Source organism: Peromyscus maniculatus, chromosome 11, assembly GCF_049852395.1.
Source record: "Peromyscus maniculatus bairdii isolate BWxNUB_F1_BW_parent chromosome 11, HU_Pman_BW_mat_3.1, whole genome shotgun sequence".
Lineage (NCBI taxonomy): Eukaryota > Metazoa > Chordata > Mammalia > Rodentia > Cricetidae > Peromyscus > Peromyscus maniculatus.
The window spans coordinates 11,314,820-11,339,198 of record NC_134862.1 but is presented as its reverse complement, the minus strand read 5'-3'; the positions used below and the strand labels follow the sequence as shown (position 1 = coordinate 11,339,198).

Below are 24,379 nucleotides of genomic sequence, written 5' to 3'. Positions count from 1 at the left end.
TATTATTTTTAATGATGGATTTTTGTTTATGGGTGTTTTGCCTGTGTGTGTTTGTACACCATGTGTACAGTGCCCACAGAAGCCAGAAGAGGGCAACAGGCCTTCTGTCTGGAACTTGCAGACAGTTGTGAACTGTCATGAGTGTTAGGAACGAAGCCCTGATCCTCTGCTGAGCCGTCTCTCCAGTCTTCTTACTATTTTATTGTTTAAAAAAATCTCGGTGTAGGGCAGGTAGTGGTGGAGCACATCTTTAATCCCAGCACTTGGGAGGCAGGGGCATGTGGATCTCTGAGTTTGAGACCAGCCTGGTCTACATAATGAGATCCAGGACAGTCAGGGCTACACAGAGAAACCCTGTCTTGAAACACCAAAAAAAACAAACAAACAAAAAAGCCAGAAGAAATGAGTAAAAGGCTATAAACAGCCCAAACCAAATCTAGGGAAAGAAAACTTGACATGCTTTTGGTAGAAATAATCAGACATACAAATTTACTTCCATCTTTTTTAAAGGGCAAGGCAGAATCACATTCCTTCATCAGTATCTCTGAAGACATGCTCAATGCCAGAGCTTTGGCTTGCTTTGCAAACTTTTAAAGAGGTGACTTTGGCAGCCTGGCAAACCCTTCGGGACCAGTGTAATGCCCTTGGGATTAGTGGCAACTAATATAAGGCACAGGGGCTTGGGTTTGCCAGACCTCTTTGACCTGCTCCCACAGGCAACAGGTGACTTGGCTCGTCACCAGAAAGGGATATTTCACTCTAGTGATGGAACAGGTGAGCTCAGGTGAGCTGTCCAGGCCTTTCTGCTCACCAGAGAGACACCAACAATGGATCTCCCATCTTCAATCAACTCATTCGGTGACTCAGTGTACTAGGGTCCCATTGATTAAAATAGCCTGGGAAAGCTGTCACTGGCTGGGGAAGGGAAGCTAATTTATTGCATTGATGGTCCTGTAAGAGAAAGGCAAAGCTGCACTCAGGGCCACCTGCTCTTGAACAACAACCACTTCACTCTTGTCAGCTTTAGAGTCCAGGCATACTGCACCAAAAGAGCGCCAGGTGGCAACGGAGACAGAGAGATGAGAACATGCTCCTGGAGATCCTGGGTCCAGGTCAAATCTCCTTCCATTCCAGGCATCGTTATCTTTGTGGTCAAGGTCATTCGGGGGGGATTCCATTTTCTGGCCAGTACAGAAAAGTAGCATAAACTACTGAGTCTTTAGCAGTGTGCCACACCATTGTCACATTCTTTTCGGACTGCACTCTCCAGAGTTTGGAGACATAGATGGCCTCCCCATTGATCTGCAGCCACTTGCCAACAGCAAGAAGTCTTGGAAGATGGGAACAATCAGTACATCCTTAGTTGGTCCAATGTTGAGAAGACAGTTGCCTCCAAAACTTACTGTCTGAACCATTTCCTCAATGATTTCATTTTCATTGGCAATTGTAGACAAGGTCATGTCATGCCTATAGCTCCAGGATGACCTGTCCACTCTGGTGCACATCTCCCACTTGTGGCTTGGCAAGCTGTGTGGTGTGTATTTATCTTGACAGTTGTAGTATCCTCCATGATGACAGGAGCAGTTCTGACCCCACCGGTCATTCACTACCACCTGATCCTTGACAAGGCTATCATTAGAGAGCCAGGCAAGGAAAGCTGTGGAGTTCCAGTATCAGGACATTTCCACTCCCCATCAGACCAGATCAGGTCGGGTTTGTAGCTGTTAACAAGGTCATACAGCTCTGGCATTGTTTTTGCATTGACAAAGTACTGAGTTTTAAAGCCATTCTTCTTATCAAGCAGGTAGAGTGGATGGAACCATTCCAAAGGTGAGTGGTAGAAGCCATAGCGTTAAGTTCCTTTACTGAACAGCAGCTCCCAACTCACCAGCCAAATCACGGTGGGACCCCACGTCCTTTGGGTTCCAGTTCCAAGACCCAGGACTTGGCCAGTTTGTGAACCCCTTCATGATGCTTTGTGGTCAGGACCACATACTTGGCCCCTGCAGCCTGGAAGAGTTCCGCCAACTGGTCCAGGTGGAAGAAGCGCTCCGTAAACTGTGGTCCGAAGTCGGCATAGATGAAGCCGGGCGGGTAGTTTGAAGTATCAGTGAAATAATTTTACAATTGGGGTCACCACAACATGAGGGGCTGTATTAAAGGATCACCACACAAGGAAGGTTGAGAATCTCTCTTTGGGTGTTTTAGAAATAACATTATGTCATTTGCATATGAAGATACTTCTTTCTTGCCTTTTTGCATGAACTTTATCTCCTTCATTTGTCTTTCTGCTTTGGCTAAGTCTTCAATAATTACAATAAACAGGCATGGAAAGCGTGAAAATCCCTGTCTTGTAGGATTGTATTGGAAATGCTTTGGATTTTTCACCATCTAGCATGTTGCTGGCTGTGGGTTTATAGTATACAGCAATTTTTTTTTTTTGGGGGGGGGGGTGTTTTCGAGACAGGGTTTCTCTGTGTAACTTTGTGCCTTTTCTGGAATTCACTCTGTAGCCCAGCCTGGCCTCGAACTCACAGAGATCCACCTGGCTCTGCCTCCTGAGTGCTGAGATTAAAGGCATGCACCACCACTGCCCAGCTAATACGACAATTTTTATGTTGAAATATATCCCCTGTGCTCCTAGATGCTCTAGAACTTTATAATGAAGAAATGTTTGAATAATCAAAGTCCTTTTCGGCATCTGGTGATATGTTCATGTCGTTTCTGTCCTTGCGTCTATTTATATGGTAGATAGCATGTATTGATTTACATATGATGAACCATACATGCATTTATAGGTTGAAGCTGACTTCATCATGGCAGATAATCTTTTGATACATACTTGGATTTATTTTGCAAGTATTTTATTGAATACTTGTACATACATTTGTGCTCATAATGGATGTCCAAATAAAATGTATGATTTTATTTCTTTGTTGAAACTGTGTCCAGCTGTGGGATCAAGGTAATTCTAGCTTCATAAAAATAATGTGGAAGTGTTCCTTCCTAGTTAATTTACAGAATATTTTGATAGTATTAGTGCTCTTTCAAGGTCTGATAAATTTCTGTGAAGCATCTATCTGGAATTAAGCTTTTGTTCCTTTTCAATTATTGCTTCTATCTCATTCGTTGTTAAACACTATTGAACTTATTTAATCTTAATTTGATTTAGGTCATCATATTTATCTAGAAATGCATCCCTTTTCTTTAGATTTTCCAGTTTAATGTAATATAGATGTTTAAAGTATGTCCTAGGATTCTCAGACTTCTTCAGAATCCTTTGTAATGTCTCTCATTACATCTCTGTTTTTGATGAATCCTTTTTGTTTGTTTGTTTGTATGACTGGAGAGTTCTCTTTCTTATTAATGTTTTCAAAGAAGCAGTTCTTTGTCCCGTTCTTTGTATTTGTTTTTGTTTGTTTCTGTTTCTTTATTTGCAGGCCTAACTTCTGTTTTCTCTGGTGTATTGTCTACTCTTGTTTTTCAAATGCCTTCAGGTGCAGCATTAATATATTAATATGAAATCACTCCAGTTGTCTGATATAGGCACTTCCATATCTTTCCTCTTAGGACTGCCTTCATTGTGTCCCCTAGATTAAGGTATATTGTGTTCTCATCTTTATTATGTTGTAAGCTTTTTTTTTAATTTCCTTTTTAATTTTCCCTTGACACAGATCTCATTCAGTAGTATGTTGTTTAGCTCCCCTTCATGAACTTTCTATCATTTCTATTGTTGTTGACATCTAGCTTTATTCCTTTGTGGTTAGATAAAATGCAAAATGTCATTTCAACTTTTATGAATTTGTTTATATTTAAATTGCATTCTAGCATGTGATCTATTTTGGAAAAAGTCCCCTGGGCAATTGAGAATAAGGTTTATTTTTTAAGTTGTTAGGAATGGAAAATATGGAAATCCTTGCTTGTAAGATTTTATTAACAATTATTTGAGTTTTTCTCCATTTAACATGATGTTGGCCATGGGATTATTGTATTTTGCCTTTATTAAGTTGAACTATCTACCCCCTGTTTTGCAGATGTGTGTTAGAACCATTTGATTTATAATGTCATTTATCTTCAGTTTTTCTACTAACTTTGTGTTTTGATGACCTATCTATTGGTAAGAAGGGTGTATTGAAGTCAACACTATCATGGTGTCTGCACCAATCTGCGATTTTAGATTAGTAATATTTGTTTTATGAAACTGGGTACACTTGTATTTTGATCATATGTGTTTATAATTGTAATATTCTCTTGTTGGTTTCTATCCTTTAATGAGTGTGTTAGTGTCCCCTATCTCTTCTGAATAGTTTTGATTTCAAGTCTATTTTGTCAAATATTGGATAGTTACATCTGCTTATTTCTTAGTTTCATTTACTTGTGATGACTTTTCAAGTAAATATCAAGAGGTATCAGTCATAGATGTTGAAGGATGTTTCTTTATTATTGTTTTTGTTGTTATTGTTACTATTATTCTGCATATTACCTTATGACTACAGCTCTCTCCCCTCTCTCCCCTCCCAGCGTTCTTTTCCCCTTGATCTCCTCTCTCACCTATATCCACCTCCCTCTCCATCTATTCTCAGAAAAGAGCAGGACTCACAAGGACATCAACCAAACACAGAATAATATGCTACAATAATACAATGCATACACCATTATATAAGGGCTGGACAAGGCAATCCAATAGGAAGAAAAGAGACTTGCAAGTAGACAAGAGAGTCAGAGATATCACTCCTCCAACCCTACCCCAAGCTCCCACTGTTAGGAGTCCCTCAAGAACACCAAGGTACTCAGCCATAAGATATATGTAGAGAATCTAGGTCAAACCCCTACAAGTTCCCTGATCTCTACAAGCCTCCATGAATACCAGTCAGCTGATTCTGTGTGCCATGTTCTTGGGGTGTCTTTGTACCCTCTGGGTCCTCTGATCCTTCTTCTCTCTCCCTCCACGGGAATTCCAGAGCTCTGCCTAATGTTTGGCTGTAGCACTCTGTATCTGTTCCTATCATTTGTTGGATACAGTCTCTATGGTCTCTTGGATTATGATTCTGCTAGGCTTTGGTTCCAGAACACTCTGTAGGAATGATGAACTGTAGGTCAAAAGTTTTGTGGATGGGTTGATGTCCCAATCCCTCCACTTGAGAACTTTCCTGGGTACAAAAGATGGCTGGTTCAGGCTCCATGTCCCACGTTACTAGGAGTCTTTGCTAGGATTACTCTTAGAGATTCCATGGAGTTTCAGTTACACTAGGTTTCCAACTTGCCCTGAAATGCCCACCCCCCAGTTAGAATCGTTTCTCCCAGTATTTTCTGCTTCCCACCCACTTGATTCCTCCTATTCCCAATCCACAGGCCCACAGTCAACCCTTGAAATTTATCCTATTACCCTCTCCTAGGGAGATCTTGCATTCCCCCCTTAATCCCTCCTTGTTACTTAGCCTCTCTGGGTCTGTTGGCCTTAGTGTTACTGTCTTTTACGTTACAGATAATATCAACTTATAAGTGCATACAAACCATGTTTGTTATTCTGGGTCTGGGTTACCTCACTCAGTATGACTTTTTCATTTTCTATCCATTTGCCTGCAAATTTCATGATGTCATTGTTTTTAACAGCTGAGTAATACTCCATTGTTTAAATGTACCACATTTTCTTCAGTTTCTGTATTCAGTACATCTAAATTGTTTCCAGTTTCTGTCTATTGAGAGTAAAACTATAATAAACATAGTTGAGCAAATGTCTTTTCAATATGGTGGAGCATCCTGTGGGTTTGTGTCCAGGAGTCTTGAGGTAAATCTATTCAAATTTTCTGAGAAACAGCCATATTGATTTCCAAAGTAGCTGTACAAGTTTGCACTCCTACCAATAATGGAGGAGTGTTCCCCTCGCTCCAAATCCTCTCCAGCATGAGCTGTCACTTGCGGTTTTTATCTTAGCCACTCTCACCGGTATAAGATGGAATCTCAGAGTCATTTTGATTTACATTTCCTTGTTAGCCAATATGTTGAACATTTCTTTTAGTGTTTCTCAACCAGTTTGGTTTCCTCTGTTGAGAATTGTGTTTAGAACTGTACCCCATTTTTAATTGGATTATTTAGTTTGTTGGTGCCTAGTTTCTTGAGTTCTATATATATTTTGAATATTAGCCTTTTATCAGATATGAAGTTGGTGAAAATTCTTTCATCATTAGCAAAAGGCACTACAGTTTCTGCTGGGTCTATTTCTGCTAATTGATAAAGTCTCAATTTTCCTTTTAAAATCAACTCAGAGAACTTTTCCACAGAAGTTTTTAATTTTTTACTTTGTTTGTAGGGTAAAAAAGATCCATTCTAAGATAATAGCTTCCCTCTATATTAATATTCTTGTAGGAAAATGCATAGAGAATAAAATAACCAGAATGTCATTAAGCTCTGGATCCAAACGATCCACATGTGCATCCTGAAATTTCTTTTCAACCCAAACCAATTCTCTCTCAACTTCAGCTGATAATTCTCTTGAACTACTCAAGTTGTTCTGGTCACCATTTAGGGTTTTAAAAAAATTAATCAGTTCTTCATTTTTTACTCCAATAGTTAGCCATAGATAGGAAATATCTCTTGGTAACCTTTGAATGTCATTAAGTGTCCACAATTGCTCTCTCCAAATTTTCACCCTTTGATATCTAATTTTTTGTAGACCTACTCTATGACCTCAACAATTAATAGAATCTCCTCTTTGTAGTTTTTCAGAAGCAATTTGTAATACCCAACAAGGCAAAATTTTCTTTACTTTTTTAAACATTCTTTCTAAAGTATCAACATTTGAATCAGCTAGTAAGATATCATCCATGTAATGGTAAACTCTAGATTGGGGAATATTATTACCTATCATTTCCAATGGCTGATTTACAAAATATTGACATAAGGTGGGGCTATTTAGCGTTCCCTTTGGGAGAACCTTATATTGATATCTCTTAACAGGCTGAGAATTATTATAAGCAGTACTATGAAGGCAAGTTTTTTGTTTGTTTGTTTGTTTGCTTTTCCTGTAAAAGAATAGTGAAGAAACAATCTTTTAAATTGGTAACTATAAGAAGGCATTCTTTAGGTAACAGAAAAGGCAAAAAAATCCAGACTATAGAGAGCCCATTGGTTGAATCACCTTGTTAACAGATCTCAGATCTGTTGCCATTCTCCATTTTCCAGATTTCTTTTTAATAACACATACAGGAGGTTTTCAAGGGCTGGTTGATTCTTGAACATACTATGCATTTAGTTGCTCCTATACCAGCTGTTCTAAAGCCTGTAATTTTCTGATGTAAAAAGGCCAATGCCCAACCCAGACAGGTTTGTCCATCAACCATTTTAAAGGTAGGGCTGTTGGTGCATTAGAAGGATCAGCACCCATTGTGCCCTGTTCTTGTAAAACCTGAATGGGCAGTGACTGTTCTTTATTATACCTTCTAATATTTTCTCTAGAAACATATGTTAGTTTATGACTTCTTTCTGATGTTGGAGAAATGTTAACCTGGATATTCCATTGGTGTAACAAATCACATACCCACAAAATCATTGCCATATTAACCACATATAGCTCTAATTTTCCTTTCTGTCTTTCTGACCCTATACTTTTGACCCATTTCATGCTCTATTTCACCTGAAATAATGTTATAATCCCTAAAAGTTGAACATTTACCTCCTTAAGAGCCCAATTTTTAATGCCAAGGTTCAGATTTAATTATCGTTACATCTGTGCCTATGTCTATAAGACCTTCAATGACAATGTCATTTATTCATATTTTTTATTTTGGTCATTATTCATTTATAGCAATTTACCAACACATTCACATTATGGTTTCTCCTGATTTTTTGTTCTCTCTTCTATAGCTGTTCTATCATCCAGACCAATATGGTTTCTTAAAATGGGCATTAGTTTCTTTAATTGCTCTGAGAAGGAGTTTCCTTTATGGTGACAGGAAATGACTGAACTAAATTTGACATGGGTACCTAGGAGAGGCCTATCAATGCATTTGTCAATGGCAAAAGGTTACCTTGACTGTCCTTTGTTGATCTACATTCATTAATCCAATGTCTGCCTTTGCCATACCTTCTGCATGTCCTAGAAGGGAGGGGGTGTTATGTTGGGATTGTTCTTAGAAAAAAAAAAAAACACATTTTTTCTAGGAATGCCCTGTTTACAACCACTTTTTAGGTGACCTTGTTTACCACAAGTGAAACACTTGACATTTTGATTTTTCTTCAAATCTCTGGAAATCACCTCTGCTAACCATGCATCATCATGGTTATGAGGTTCAATACTGATTGTATCTCTGATCCATTCCTCTAAGGCTGCCGATTTTGCCTTTAAAGGTCTAATTACCCTTTTGCATTATGCATTAGCATTTTCAAAAGCCAGATATTCAATTATTATTTGTCTAGCTTCTGAATTTGGTATCAGTCTATTTACTGCTGAAGTCAGTCTTTGTAAGAAATCAATGGTTTCTTTTGTGCCCTGTATAACTTTAGTAAATGACTCAGTGTTCTTTCCTACTTCTTCAGTTCTGTCCGAAGCATTTATTCTGCTGTGGGAATAAAGCCAGGGTGTGGTCATAATATAGAAATTGCCTTTCTATATTAGCATAATCTCTCTCTCCAAGAAGTTGGTCTTGGGAGATCTCCATACCTCCAGCCCTACTTCCTTTTTCAGTGGTCTTAGATTCATCTTCCCACCAGGTCCTCCATTGTAACTAAGGATCAGGCTCCAAGAGTGCTGTAACCAAATCTCTTCAGTCTTGACCAGTTTAACATCTGCTTCATAAAAGGTGAATGCATGCAATATGAGATTATTGCTTCCTTGAATTGCCTCATTTCTAACATTTGCACAGGGGTCCAGTCAGCTCTTAAACAGCCTTGAGGATATCTATCATTTGATAGTTTGAATAAGGTTACTGGAGAAATTAAGATTGGCTGTTTGAAAACTTTAGGCTGTTCTCTGTAACCTTAAAATGCAATGCTGAGATTGGTTCTCCTTTAAATTCCTCTGTCTGGGTCTGAATATCTCTATGATTTGTTTAAATAAGTTTTTCTAAAATTTTTATCTTGGCACTCATCTTAACCAACTTTTTTAATGATAAAATGAAAGTTATCAAACAAATAATATTTATAATTGACATTATAAATAGATTTATCCCATCTAAATTAATTATCCTCTCATCCAATTGTTCCATTTTCAAACAGTGTACCGTGTGTACCATACAGAGACCTAACTCTCCATCATAATAGTGTTTCCTATTTTTTAACGTGGGAAAAAAAACTCTATCTTTTAACTAATTCCTCCCTTTAAGAATTCCTAATTGTCTCAGCAAATCTTGTTGATTATTGAGATTATTGAAATGTTAATTATTCAGATATGAGGCTGAGTGCTTCTGTGTAGAACCTCAAGTGGGTTTCAAGGCAGTTACCTTGTGTGGTAGCAGCCTGAGGAGGGAGTCCAGAGAGAGACCACAACCCACTGGGAGAGAAGAGGACAAAGAGCCAGCCATCTGCATAGGGGAATGTGTGAAAGTGGCTAACTCCTGCAGTTTTTGCGGACCAAAAGCCTATACAGTTTGTTGCAGACAGGCTGCAACAGAAACTTAGCTGGAGGGATAGTGACTCCAGTGGCATGCAGCTCTGGCTGCAAAGTCACAGCAAGCAGCTTTTTCATGAATTTGTGCCCCAAAAGTTGGATACCAGATGTAGCATGAATCCTAATTGGTCTTAATAATAAAAACCTGAAGTCAGATATAGGGGTGAATGCTGAAAGATCAGAGAGACAAAAGAGCAAGCTACAGCTACCACCTCTTATCTTGCCAACTCCTTGGCCTGAAAGAGACTGAGCTCCTGTCTCCTCCTTCTTTATATTCCTCTCTCCACCTAGCCATATCACTTCCTGTCTCAACCTCTTTAGTGCTGGTATTAAAGGCTAGAGATCCCAAGTGCTGGAATCAAAGGTGTGTGTCACCACTGCCTGGCTATATTTCTCTTTTAGACTGAATCAATCTTGTGTATCCCAGGGTGCCCTTGAACACACAAAGATCTTCTTGCCTTTGCCTCTGTCTCCCAACTGCTGGGATTAAAGGTATGTGCCACCACTGCCTGGACTCTATGGCTAACAAGTTGATTAGCTCTACATTCTGATCTTCAGGCAAGCATTTTTTAGACTACAAATTAAATATCTCCACAGATGATATTGAATGTAACAAAAGGATAGATTCTCTTTTCTAATAGAATCTATTAGTCTGTCTCTTTTTACTAAGGGAATTCAGATGACTCACCTCATCCAGCTCTGGGCCCACAATCAGAATCACTAGGTATCTGACCTGGAACCCCAGGACAACCTGAAAAACCTAGTTCCCTTCTAGAAACTCCCGAAGTTCAGTACAGAGAATGCTCTAAGCCTGTTGAAGACTTACTATTAGGCTTGGAATTTGTACATATGCCTAGCCAAGCTAAGAGCATTTCTGACACCTCCTTTGCACACCAACACAGAATGGTCCTAAGACCCAAAACCCCAAATCATTCAGCTGAACCACAACCTCACAAGTTGCGGTTCCAGCAATCAAGATCCAAATAACTCAATAGATGTTAGATGGGATAGTCACACCAAGAAACACTACCAGTGACCTAAACCTAGATGCCTAGGCCCAGTGGAAAATAACAAACAATAAATAGCCAATACAATATGTTTCCTCCAGAAATTAGCACTCCTACTGTAATGTTCTCTTAGAAAAGAAACTTAGCAGGTTCATAGGTTTGGAAATTCAGCAGATTTAGGAATTCCAAACAGCAATTGTAAATATGTTCAAAGAAGTCAAAGCAGATATGAACAAATGACAGGTAGATGAATCGGAGAGTGGATTTGGGTGACCTACAAGAAGTTCTGATGTCAGTTCATGGTAGGTTTCTATTTTATTCTTTGAGATAGCATCACCACCCAGCCCGGAACACAATAATTCATCTAGGGTGGCTAAAAAGTCTCCCAATCTTTAACTCTTTAGTAGGAAGATCACAGGTATCCATTGCTGTGCTCAGCCTTTTACATCAGTTTTGGGAAATCATATGATTTATACTCCAGGTCTCATGCTTGCAGAGCAAGCCCTTTACCAACTGAGCCATCTCTACAGCCCACCCACTTCACTTTATTTTTCAGAGTCTGAAGACTATTTAATCACATTACTCATTTTTTCTTCCAAAATTAAGATAGTTAAGCTATTTTGGTGAAAAAGTTTTACATTTATTTTTCATTTATCATCTTTAGAAATGGCACAGTACTAGTTCACTCCTCCTCATGGAAGATGAGGAAATTAGCACATTTACAGTTCCTCCTACACCATCTACCCCCACACCTCCTGGTTTTGGAGGCATCAAATGAGACCTTTTTTCCCAAAGCAAATAATTGTTAAATTATTTTTATCAGATGACTATTATTTTAAGAATAAAGCTTGCAATATGGGTGGTAATGTCATATAAAAATGCAATTTTATTTTTAAATGGACTCCTTATGAATATTCTTCATATGCAAATTTTTAAGCTTTCTATGATTACTTTCATTTTTAAATTCAAGTATGAAGTACTTTTTTTTTACTATGTAATGAGCCAGTGGCAACAAAGCTCTTCTGTGTTTTTCTCTTTGCAGTATCCTTCTTTTTTTTTTTTTTTTCCGAGACAGGGTCTCTCTGCGTAGCTTTGTGCCTTTCCTGGAACTCACTTGGTAGCCCAGGCTGGCCTCGAACTCACAGAGATCCGTCTGGCTCTGCCTCCCGAGTGCTGGGATTAAAGGCGTGCTCCACCACTGCCCGGCGCAGTATCCTTCTTTTACATCAATATGTAACAACAATGTAGCCAGGTGTCAGGGGCCTGTGAGATGGATCAGTAGGTCAGCTGGTAAGGGTGTTTGCCAACAAGTCTAAATTTCTGTTCCATCCCTAAAAATTGCTGGTGGAAGAATGAAACTGATTCCAGGAAGTTGTCCTCTGACCTACACATGTGCGAATGCACGCGCGCATGTGTACACACACACACACACACACACACACACACACACACACACAAGCTCCCAGAGAGAAAAGGGGGGAGAAGAAGAAGAGAAAGAAGAAGGAAGGGGAGGAGAAGGAGGAGGAGGAAAATAACTAATTAAAGTAAAATAAAAAGATTTAATTTCTTCTTTTTTTTATATAAAGGTACACAATATTGTAGTGATATATTGTGTACCCTAATAAACTTGCATGAGGATCAGAAGACAAAGCCAGCAACTAGATTAGACATAGAGGTCAGGCACATACCCTTAGTCCTATCACTTGGAAGGCAGAGATCCATCTGGATCTCTGTGAGTTCAAGGCAATACTGGAGACAGAGACAGGCAGTGGTGGCTCACACCTTTAAGCCCAGTACTGGGAAGCACACATGCCTTTAATCCCAAAAAAAAGTGATATCTGGGCAGAGAAAGGTATATAAGGCACGAGAAAACAGGAAGTCACTCTCTCTTGAGGCTGAGGATTTTTTAGAGGTAAGAACATGGCTGGCTTGTTCTGTTTCTCTGATCTATCAGCTTTCACCCCAATATCTGGCTCCAAGTTTTTTTTTAAATTAATAAGACCTTTTAAGATTCATGTTACATAATATATTTCATTTTATTCTGGATCATAAACACAATACCTTAAATCTTACTATAATATGTGAATATGTTGTTGCTAAATACAAATCTGAGACTGTTTTTCTTTCAATGTTTTTTGCCCAATTTAAATATCCAAATAACTTATTATGTTTTGTTTAATATCAAATGAGTACACAGAAATATAAATGTTACTTGTTATTCTTATATAACTTGGCAACCAACTATACAAAGTTTATCTACAGGTTCCTTTACCATAATATGAATTTCATCTAGAAAATTGGAAATCTCAGGGCCAAGCAAGATGGCTCAGTGGGTGGAGATGCTTGCCTCTGAGACTGACAACTTATATTTAACCACCAGAATACGCATGGTGGAGGGAGAGAACAGATTTCTGAAAATTGTCCTCTGACCTGTATATAAGACATAAGTGAGGAGGTACATGTGTGTTGCATACACACACACACACACACACACACACACACACACACACACACACACACACAAACACACACACACTCAAGTGTGGAAAAGTTTCAAAGAAAGAAATCTATTAGATTTGCTATAAGAATCTCTAGTATTACAATGTTTAAATAATTTATTCATTTAGTTGTATACATATGTGTCAGAGAGATAGAGAGAAAGGAAGGAAGAAAAGAAAGATAGCTAGGCAGCCAGGCAGCCAGATACATAGTACATGCCACAGCATATTTGTGGAGAGCAGAGAACTTGTATGAGCCAGCAGTTCTCTGTTTTTGTCATGTGGGTCAGGCTTGGCAGCAAATGCCTTACCCACTGAGCCACCTGACCATCTCTTCCAACATCATAAGTTTAACCTAACTATAGTTGGTCAATAGTTTTGAAGCTATTTTCAATTCTATGATCATGTTCTCTTGATACATAAATTCCATCAGTTCATTCATATAGATACATTACCATTATATATACAAAACTATGTTGATATGTTTATATGTATATATATACATATATATGTAATGTTATTATGTGTATAACAACATATATATATATATATATAATGCTGTTAGCCTTTGTTTTGTGTATTTCTGAAATAGTAGAGGTTGGAAAACTGGGCCCATTGGTAACATGCCTGACTAACAAGCATAAGGATCTGAGTTCAGATCTCTAGGACCCACATAAAACCCATATGAAGAGCAATGTGTCCAGAACTACAGTGCTGGAAAAGGACAGAAATAATAGGATGTCTGCAGATCACTGGCCAGCCAGTATACTGAATTAGTGATCTCCAGGTTCAGGGACAGAACCATTCTCAGAAAATATGTTGGAGACATCTAATGTTGGCTTCTGCTTTCAACCAACATATTTGTGCACATGTGCAGAGTCAAACACAAACATACACTCATGTACATATATATTACATAAATGTATGCGTGATACATATTCACACAGAAGAATATGTTGAGGGACATTACTTTAAGGTGTGTTATTTTGATTTAGGTTGTATTTGTTTAACTCTGAGAAGCTGTGTTACTGTGCCTGTCTAAAATACCTCATTAGTCTAATAAAGAACTGAATGGCCAGTAATAAGGCAGGAGAAAGATAGGTGGGCTGGCAGGCAGGGAGACTATATAGAAGGAGAAATATGGGAGAAAAAGAAGTAGCCAGAGAAGGAGGAGAACTCCAGAGGCCAGCCACCCAGCCAAAAAGCTACACAGCAACCCATGGAATAAGAGTGAGTTTCACAAAAGTAATAGAAAGAGAAAAGCCCAGAGGCAAAAGGTAGACAGGATAAGTCAAGAAAAGCTGGGGAGAAACTATCCAAGCTAAGGCCAGGCAATCATAATTAAGAATAAGCCTCTGTGTGTGATTTATTTGGGAGCTGGGTGGTGGGCCCCTCAAAAGAGAATAAAAAACAACCAACAACAAGAATAAGAGTAACTTCATGTTAAATTTTAATCATCTTAAGTGTATGCGTGGTATAATGGATTGAACCTTCCCTTACTAATGAAGAACTTACCAATGAATCATCACCCCACACCAGGTTATATCATTTCATAACACAAGTATTTCTTTTCCTTTTTATAGATGTTGGCAGGCCCTATGATTTATTAGTTACATTTTCTGCTCATGTCTATGCACACTCCTGGTCAAGGTCCTCCCCACCACCACTTGAGAATGTTCTTTTTGGCTTCTTTTTACCACAGTATTACTAATCCTTGTGCCTGTGGGGGGGAAAAGAGAGAATGCATAGATTTGTGGTACTCTGTTACTTCTACATATTTGATCTTAAGTGTTATCAAAATAACTATATGTTACAGCATTGTGGAACCTGTAACAAGCAGTCCTAGTGGAAGGCATTAGGTCACTGAGCTATATCCTAACCTGGGGTCTTAGTTTGATTTTCTATTTCTGTGATGAAACACCATGACAAAAGCAAGTTGGGAAGGAAATAGTTTGGGGTGTTTTTTGGGGGGGGAGGCTTACACCTCCACATCACAGTTTATTATTGAAGGAAGAACAGACAGGAACTTAAGTAGGGCAGGAACCTGGAGGCAGGAACTTAGGCTAAGGCCATGGAGGAGTGCAGCTTACTGACTTGCTGAACATGACTCAACCTGTTTTCCTATAGAACCCAGGAACACTGGCACAGGGGTGACACTGCTTATAATGAGCTGGACTCTCCCACATCGAATACTAATTAAGAAAATTCCCAACAGGCTTGCATACATCCAGGTATTAGGGAGACATTTTCTTAGTTGAATCTCCCTCCTCTCGGATTACTTTAGTTTATATCAAGCTGATATAAAACTTTCCAACATACTGGGTGTCAAAAGACCCTGGCCTTTGTTAATCACTTTACTCCTGGGCCATGAGATAAGTTTGTCTTTAGCATGAAGTGTTTTCTTACCACAAGTCCAAATATGACTGGGTCAAGAGATTGGGGCTATGTCAAAATAAGCCTTTTCTCTTTATTTGAGACTAACAGTCTCAAATATTTATTACAGTGACAGAAAGCTGATAAGCATAGACACTAATCCCTGAGTACTGGGCCTGGACCACTGTTGAAGAGAAGTGAAAACGTGGAGATTATGGTATACTTTGGATCCAGGTCCAGTTAAATTATGGACTACTGGATATTAGATTTTCCATTATTTCTTTCTCCAGCTTTTTAATGTATGTGTAAAAAAACTATTGTCAGAATATGAAATTTCCATATTTCATCACAGGAGATTTACATGTATATTCCCAAAATATATTTTTGAGAAACAAAGTATCTTTTCATTCCATTTGCAATTGCTCAATGACCCAGTGACCACACTGAAGTCCATGACTTAGAAGTGACAAAATCTCTTAAGTTATTTTTGCTTCTTGCCTCATTAAACTTAACCAATTCTCTGTCACAGCAAGGATCCCTAAAGGAACTATTTATTTGGGTACTTTCCTGGTTGTTGGTGACAAAGTGCTTTAAAGTTCAACTTAAGAAATGATTCATTTCACCCATTCATTCAAGGGTCCATCATCCTGAGGGAGTCTGTCATAGTGGTAAAGTCCATCGTGGCAGAGAAAGTGTCACAGCAACGGTAGGTAGCAGCTGGTCACATTGCATCTACATTCAGGAAGTAGAGAGGCATGAAGGCTGATGCTCAGCTTCACTTTCTTCATTTTTCATAGTCCAGTACTCTAGCTCATAAAATGGTGCAGCCCACGTTCAGGGTGAATCTTGCAACCTCTACTAATCAATGCAAACTCTCACAGACTGGCTAAGAATTTTTTTTCCCAATGGGATTCTAGATCCTGTCAAGTTGTCATCCAGTACCAACTACTACAAAATGTCAAGATGATACCATCATAACCAAAGGATGAGCTTCCTCCCAAACTATAATAGAAAAAAATATTTTTCTCTTTATTATATCGCTCTGCAAACCTTATATTTCTGATTTTTTTTGACTGAAATGAATGGATAAAGAAATGAAACTTCAAGATGCAGGCCTCCTACTAAATAGGCCACCTGGATATCATCCTCCTCCCTTCTTGAAGATCTGAAAATATGCACAGATTTCAAGAACTAGAGAAGTAGTAGCTTTTAGGGACAAAGAACCAGGGAATATGCAGTCTAGTCATAGAAAGCCTTGTACCACCTTAGTGTTTGAGACATTATAGACCATGACAAAAGTATCCCCTGCCCTGTGCTGCGTCAAACACAAGGCTTGATATTGTGTTATTGGCAAGGAGCAATATTTTCATGACCTGGTGAATTATAACACAGAAAAATAATAAGTGAATTTATTGTTGAGAAGCAGTCAATTAATTACAGATAAAGTTGGCAGTAGCATATCATTATCAATGGCAATAACTTGCTATATGGTTGATAATTTTTCTATTTAAATGGAGACAACCAGAAATTGTAGTACTGGTGTGGAAGTCATTGCTTAGTACACACAAACAGGACACTATGAGGTGGAATTACAATGGGACCCACTATACTAACTATACATATGTCTGCATATTCATTAGCTTCAGTAGAAGATGAAAATAAACTCAAACTTAGACATTTTGATTTTATTCTACTGCAGTATTTGTTAAAGGAGTTGTGTATCACCTTTGTTGACACTAAACAGTGTCTGAATACCACCAGTACTAATCTATTTTCCAGTACAAGCCAATCATGTTGATGAAGATTTTAGAGGAGAAAATTTAAAAAAAAATACCTCTGGCTTTATTCAATTGAGGATGGCCTATACTATCGTGCATGCAGTGAGCTTTGCAGTTCATATGTTTAGACAATAATCCTTATTCAGTTATATTTTGGTCCTTTAAGAATGCCCACCTGATAATAAATTCATGAGATTTACTGTCTTTGCTTCTAGCTATTATTCTTTTAAACTAGGGCTGTTACTTATTTTTTGAAAACTGTGTATGCATTACTTCTCTTGTTGTTGTGGGGGAAAAATCCTGGAAAAAGCAACTTGAGAGGTGAGTGCTAATGCTCTCCTTGTTTTCTCCCTTTCATTTGGACACCAGTTTGTGGAATAGTACCACCCATATTTAGGGTGGGTCTTCCCACATCATTTAACCCAATCTAGAAACTTCTGCATAGACATTCTTGTGCTTAGGTGACTTGTCCCTAGATCCTGTCAAGTTCACAATAAACATTAACCATAACACCCTGTACTCACACTCTGCATTATACCCACTTAAGATTAAGAGCTATATTTCTACTGAACATTTAGTTGCTGTTTTGGGGCTTATAGTCAATCATTCACTCAGATTCTTGGAAGTGTGATGCTCATAAAACATGTGTAATCATTGCTATCATTGCCAACAATTACCTTAAACAAAGTGAATTCAATAAAAATCTGATTTTGGAAGAGGGATGTATATCAACTGTGGTCACAGTAGTCTTCGGCAACTTATAATTCAGAGTCATTTCAGATTCTGCTTACAGAAATGCATTATGGTCTTCTTTTTCTGTGAAAGTTCAATAGGATTTAGGTGATACTAAAAATAAATCTCCAGCCATTTAGAATTTGGATGTAGTGCCAGACAGTTGTTGTTATCATTTGCAATGTTTTCAGAGATTTTACTATATCATTGATCTGTGTGTGAGCAGCCACTCTACCAGCCATCAATTTGTTGCATTTCACTTTCCCTTATTGTACTTAAAATTATGCCGGAAGAAATGACCAAGGAAAGGAACTATAGCTTGTGAACACAGATGTTGCCTCATGTATTGCTTGACCTATAAGCAATTTTCTGCCATTTATCATACTTGCAATTCCAATAATAAATAATAAACTATAATGTAAGAATGAAGGAAATGAGCTGAGGAGATGTCTCAGTCAAGGTACACTGCTCACCACATAAATATGAACACATATAAGAATACCAGATGTGGTGGAATGTGCTTTTAATCACAGAGCTGAGAAAGTGAAGACATGTGGGTCACAGGGTCTCGCTGACCACCCAATCTAATAGATTTGGTAAGCCCCAGACCAGAAAGAGATATCTCAAAAAGCAAGGTAGATAGTACCTAAGGAAAGAGAGCTAAGGTCTTCCTCTTGCTTCCACAAACACAAAAACATACAAGTATGTGTACCTCACATGTTCACTCCACATATATATGTACACAATCTTCATGCATGCTTCTAAAGACTTGTGCACCCCAAAACAATACAAAGCAAGAACATGTACATACATAGGCATGCATTTATACCATTGCATACATGTTTACCCCACACATCTACATATATATGATCATGTGCATATACATTTATATATACAAACACAAACATGTGCAAGTGTACACACATGCAAACAAACATGTACATACACACATATGCATGCATACCTATACACAATGTGCATACATTCTCACATACCTACACACAAGCATGTATATATGCATATACACACAAATGTTCATACATGTGTGTACATATGCACATACACACTCATGTATAACCCCATATATATATACACATGCAAATAAATATATATACAAATGCTCATGCAGTTACACCTGTGCATTACATACATACATACAAATACATATACACATATATGTGTGCCCAATACACATATGTACAAACATAAACACACGTATGTACAAACAAGCATACACATACTTAAACATGTATATATATATATAAATGTACACTCAAACACATGCATACATAAAGCATATACATATATATCTATACACAAAAACATATACACACATGTGCAAATATGTGGGCCCTACACATAAACATTTGCAAACACATGTATATACATACAAACACACTTACACATACAAACATACATAAATGCATAGACATGAATGTTCACCTCCTAATCTTTTGTACCGATGTTGCACGAATTCTAATTGGTCTTAATAATAAAAATCCAGAGCCAGATATCAGGGTAAATAGTGAAAGACCAGAGAGGCACAGCAACCAGCCACTAAAGGGACTTCTTACCTCTACAGAATCCTCAGCCTGAAAAGAGAGCAAAATTCTGTCTTCATGAATCCTGAGACTAAAAAAGACTGAGCTCCTGTCTCGTCCCACCTTATATTCCTCTTTCCTCCCAGCCATATCATTTCCTGCCTCTACCTCCCTATGGCTGGGATTAAAAGCCAGAGATCCCAAGTGCTGGGATCAAAGATGTGAGCTACCATTGCCTGGTTCTGTTTCTCTTTTAGACTGGATCAATCTTGTGTAGCCCAGGGTGGCAGATCCATCTGCCTCTGCCTCCCGAGTGCTGGGATTAAAGGTGTGTGCAACCACTGCCTGGCCTCTATGGCTAACTAGTGGCTTAGCTCACACTCTGATCTTCAGGCAAGCTTTATTTGTTAGATCACAAACAAAAGATCACCACATACACACTCATACATGCATGCACACAAATGTGTGCACACACAAACTGGCACACATACCTTTGACTGCGGGGTCAGTGATATGTCACTTAACTCTCAGTTATTCTGCCCAGGGTCTCTCACCTGCCTGGGTGAATGCTCTGCTGCTTTCTTTTGGACTTTTGAAAGAAACTGTTGGAAGAGTCATCTGGAAACTTGTATTCACACCAGCAGCTCTTACTGGTTTTGATTTGGGGACCTTAGGTCCTTCTCCATACAGTCTACCATGGTTAGACTGTTCTCTGTACATAGAGATGCCAAGACATTCACTTAAAAAAAACTGAGATGAGAAGATGAAAGGCTATAAAGGCTCCCATCTGAAATACTACTTATTGACAATATTGGTAAACAGTGTTGCTCTTTAGTACAGGAGCCAAGCTGGCCTATGTGCAAAAGTGGAAACTAGAGCCATCATCTCTGAACTGGAGGAGAGAAAGGTCACCAATCAAAATTCATTTATATAAATTGGACAGAATTTGTGGCTGATGGTGGCAATTTACTTCATACCATTCCTGACCAAATCGTGTACATCCTTCCTTCACTAAATATGCATGCAACTTATTCTCTGGATCCCCAGAGTCACAGCATGTTACAGCTCTGTGCAACTTTAAATTCAGGGAATATCTGTGTACCAGACCTGCATTTCACTCTCCCACACAAAAGGATGGGCAGGGGTGTGGTCACTGTCTGATAGCTGCATTCAAACAGGAGGAAAGGAAACGACCACAGCTGCTGCTCCCCCAGCATGGGTGCAGGGGACTGCTCCTTTTCAAGGGTCTTTTCCCATGCTTTATTCTAAATGGCTCTTTCTGGTGTCCTGTTGAATAGGAATTCTACTTTTAAAGGCAGATTGTCTTTCATTCCATGAAAACATCCTAAGTTTACTGCTGTATTGTTCTCTCAACCTGATTTTCTACTGCATATCTTTGAAAAATAAGAAGAGGACCTAAGTTTCTTGTTTTGTTTTGTTTTCCATTTTAAAGTACGTATCTCCTTTACTCTAACAGATGACATTGTCAACACTGTAACTCTTCTGAATTACATGGTGCTCCTAGGAACCTTCACATCTTCATATCTAGACATCTAGACACCTTCACATCTACTTGAAAGCAGTCCTTCAGTTTGGGTTGTTTGCCTGGTATGTGGTGATATGCTATGACTCCATTTTTACATAGTCTGTTTGTTCTTCCTCTCTCTTCCTTGAGCTTCCAGAAGTTATTTCAGAGAGCTTAGAGAAGAACAGCCTGACATTTTTATTCGTTTTAAAATCAGTTACTAGCTATTATCTAGTTAGTAATTACTTTGGGGACAAATATTACTTTGACAATATATTTGGATGACTGGACATGAGAAATAGTTACTTATTCAACTTCTTACACCCTGGATGTGCACATCGCCATAACACACTTGATTTTTCTGCAGTTGATTACCTGTACACAAGACCATCACAGGATTGCAATCTTCAACATTCCATCATGGCAGGAGGAGGACTTAAAATGACCCACCCCTCCCTGAGGATTGACAAACAGTTAACAGTTAATTTTGCAGAAGGAGCTCCTACGCTGTTTCCACCTCTAAGACTCTGAAGGCAGTTATCAGGGGCTGGGGTATGTTCGGTCAACATTTCCTCCAAAGTAATACATTCCATCCTACAGGGAAACCCCTAAGTTCAGGAACCAAACAAATCAAAAACCTCAGAAAATCCCTGAAACTCATGAGACTCACTAGCTCCCTCTCAACCTCAAACATATATAAGCAGTAATGACTGTTGAAAGACACTCTCAGACACTCTGAGCTGCCTGGAAGAAACTCTCTCCAACATATCAATCAACATGCATGTTGTACAATGAGACCCAGGATCTCAGCTTTGTGAGCCATGATCCATTCCAGCGTGGGTTTTGCGGACTTAGCAGTCTTTGAGTCTTTTCTGCCCCCATAAAGAACCCCTCACCTATATTCTTGTAAGTTACCCCAGGAAAACTCATTGTTTCACCAAGATGGACTCTGGTGGTATCCATACTTTTTTGCTTTTTTTTTTTTTAATAGGCTCCCTATCTTGGGTGTGTAAACATTTGTTCACAGCTCTCCAGGAATAGTGTTATAGAATAGGGCAGAAAAACACTTTTTACCTTGGTGTAGCCTCTGGTTGACTACCCATGTTTTTGTAAATAATCCTTTATCCATGGTCCTATAGGCACCTTTGATAAAACTCTTGTTACCATAAAAAATAAAAGATAAAAAGAGGAAAAAAAGTTATAAAGCAGAAGGAGACTAGACGTTAACAGAATCAGCAGGAGTGGGTATGTAATAACAGAATGTGATCAGGAAGAAATACAATCAAAATATATCATATACATGTATGAAACTGTCATGTTGAAATCCACTACCATGTATGTTTAGTATATGTTAATAAAAATTTAAAGGCCCTAGGTGCTGACATCCAGCCTGCACAAGCAGGCACACACACACACACACACACACACACACACACACACACACCCCTCTAATTGCCAGAATGTGGTAACATGTGATGGTTGTGTATTTATATCCACAGGCATAAAGGTAAAGGTAAATCCTAGAGAACAAAATAACAATTACAAATGAATACTTAATGTTTTCATAAATTTATGTTCAATGCCCTGTGGAAATGCAGAAGCAGAGCATGCAAACAAATTGAAAACATGTGGCCAAAACAATGATTAAGAACAATGTAAAGGAACCAGGATTATTGGTTCCAAGTCTGAGAAAAGATACTAGATAGGTAACTGAGATAAGGAGGTATTATGGTCTAGCATCCAAAGTTAATCTGAAAAGAACACAGAGGTTAAAGGTAAAATATGGGCCAGAAAGAGGACTGAGTATTTAAATACTCTTACCATGAAGCTTAAAGACTCGGCCAAGGACCTACTTAGTGGAAGGGAAAAAAAGTGAGTCCAGCAAGTTTTCTTCTGACCTCCACATATGTGTCATAGAGCACATGCTTCCATGCACAATAAATAAATAAAAGAAAGTTGATAGATGATAGATAGGTAGGTAGATAGATAGATAGATAGATAGATAGATAGATAGATAGATAGATAGATAGACAGACCGACAGACCAACAGACAGATTTTTTTTAGTAGAACATGCTTTAGGCAAGGTCTTCCTCCCTCCTGAAATTTATGTAGAACTATGAACTTACCTTTTTGAGAATAATGTGGTATGCAGATTTGTTCTTCAGAAACATTCCCAGTCAGCAAAGTCACAGCTTTAAAGACCCTCAGAGAGAAGCTAAACACTATGTCTTGTTGGATTCCACCAATCACAAGGGAGAAGAGCTGACATTTTAGTGAATAAGATTATACTTTTATATTCCTACTATATCTCTGTAACAAGGCTCTTGCTTATAATGAGGTATATGAATATACATTCATGAATATGGAAAAAATTCCAAAGGTAGCACAAGAATACAACCATTACACAAAGTTCTGAGAACCAGAAGCAATAACTCTTTCTTTTTCCCCCAAGCATAAAAGGGCATCTCATTCCTAGGCATTGCTGGGAAGTATCATCATCTCAAACTTGTCCATATGCATAAAATGCACATGTTTCCATTTAATTTTACTAATTTTTATCCATGCATGTGAATGTGTATGTGGGGGAACTGTGCAAGCATCACATTCAGTTAGTGGAGTCAGAAGACAACCTCAGGTGCTCATCTTCACCTTGCACCTTGATTGCGACAAGTTCTCTCATTTGCTGCTGCATACACCTGCCAGCTTCCAGAATTCTCTTGTCTTCAGCTCTCTTCTCACCACAGGAGTTCCAGATATAAGGATGTAAAGAACTGTGTCTTTCTTTTCCTAAATGCTGGGGATCAAAACTGACGTCATTATACTTGAACAGCAAGTACTTTACCAGCTAAACCATATCCCTAGGCCAATATGTTTTAGTTTTAATTCTGAGAATTACAATATTAAATAATGTATCACCATATATGCATGCATACACTATACACAATGTACATGTGAAATTTGAAATGTCTTAATTTTGAATATAGTACTATATTGCTATGCTATATAATTTTAATTGTTTAATAGTACTGCTATTCAAATCAGAGCCCAGAATGAAGTCAAAATATCTAATTCAGTACAGTCCAAACAAGGAAAAGGAATTATGTATATATACTTGTATCCTGGCATCCACAATATCACTGATTTTTGATTTGGTTGTCAACACCAAATTGAGACTAACCTTGTTAACCATCAATGACTCTGATGAGGCCATATGAATACACAAGTCTGTTATGACTGCTTCTCTTCCTTAACAGAGGATAAAAACAGAGTGCTGGGGGCATCACTGCATATGGTCAGGAGATTCTAAAAGCAAGTGCTAA

General features: G+C 38.4%; 1 pseudogene; it reads right to left on the bottom strand.

Annotated features, from left to right (window-relative positions):
* Nucleotides 1-976: 976 nt before the first annotated feature.
* LOC102912924 (tissue alpha-L-fucosidase pseudogene) lies at nt 977-2,115 on the bottom strand (annotated as a pseudogene).
* Nucleotides 2,116-24,379: the final 22,264 nt, after the last annotated feature.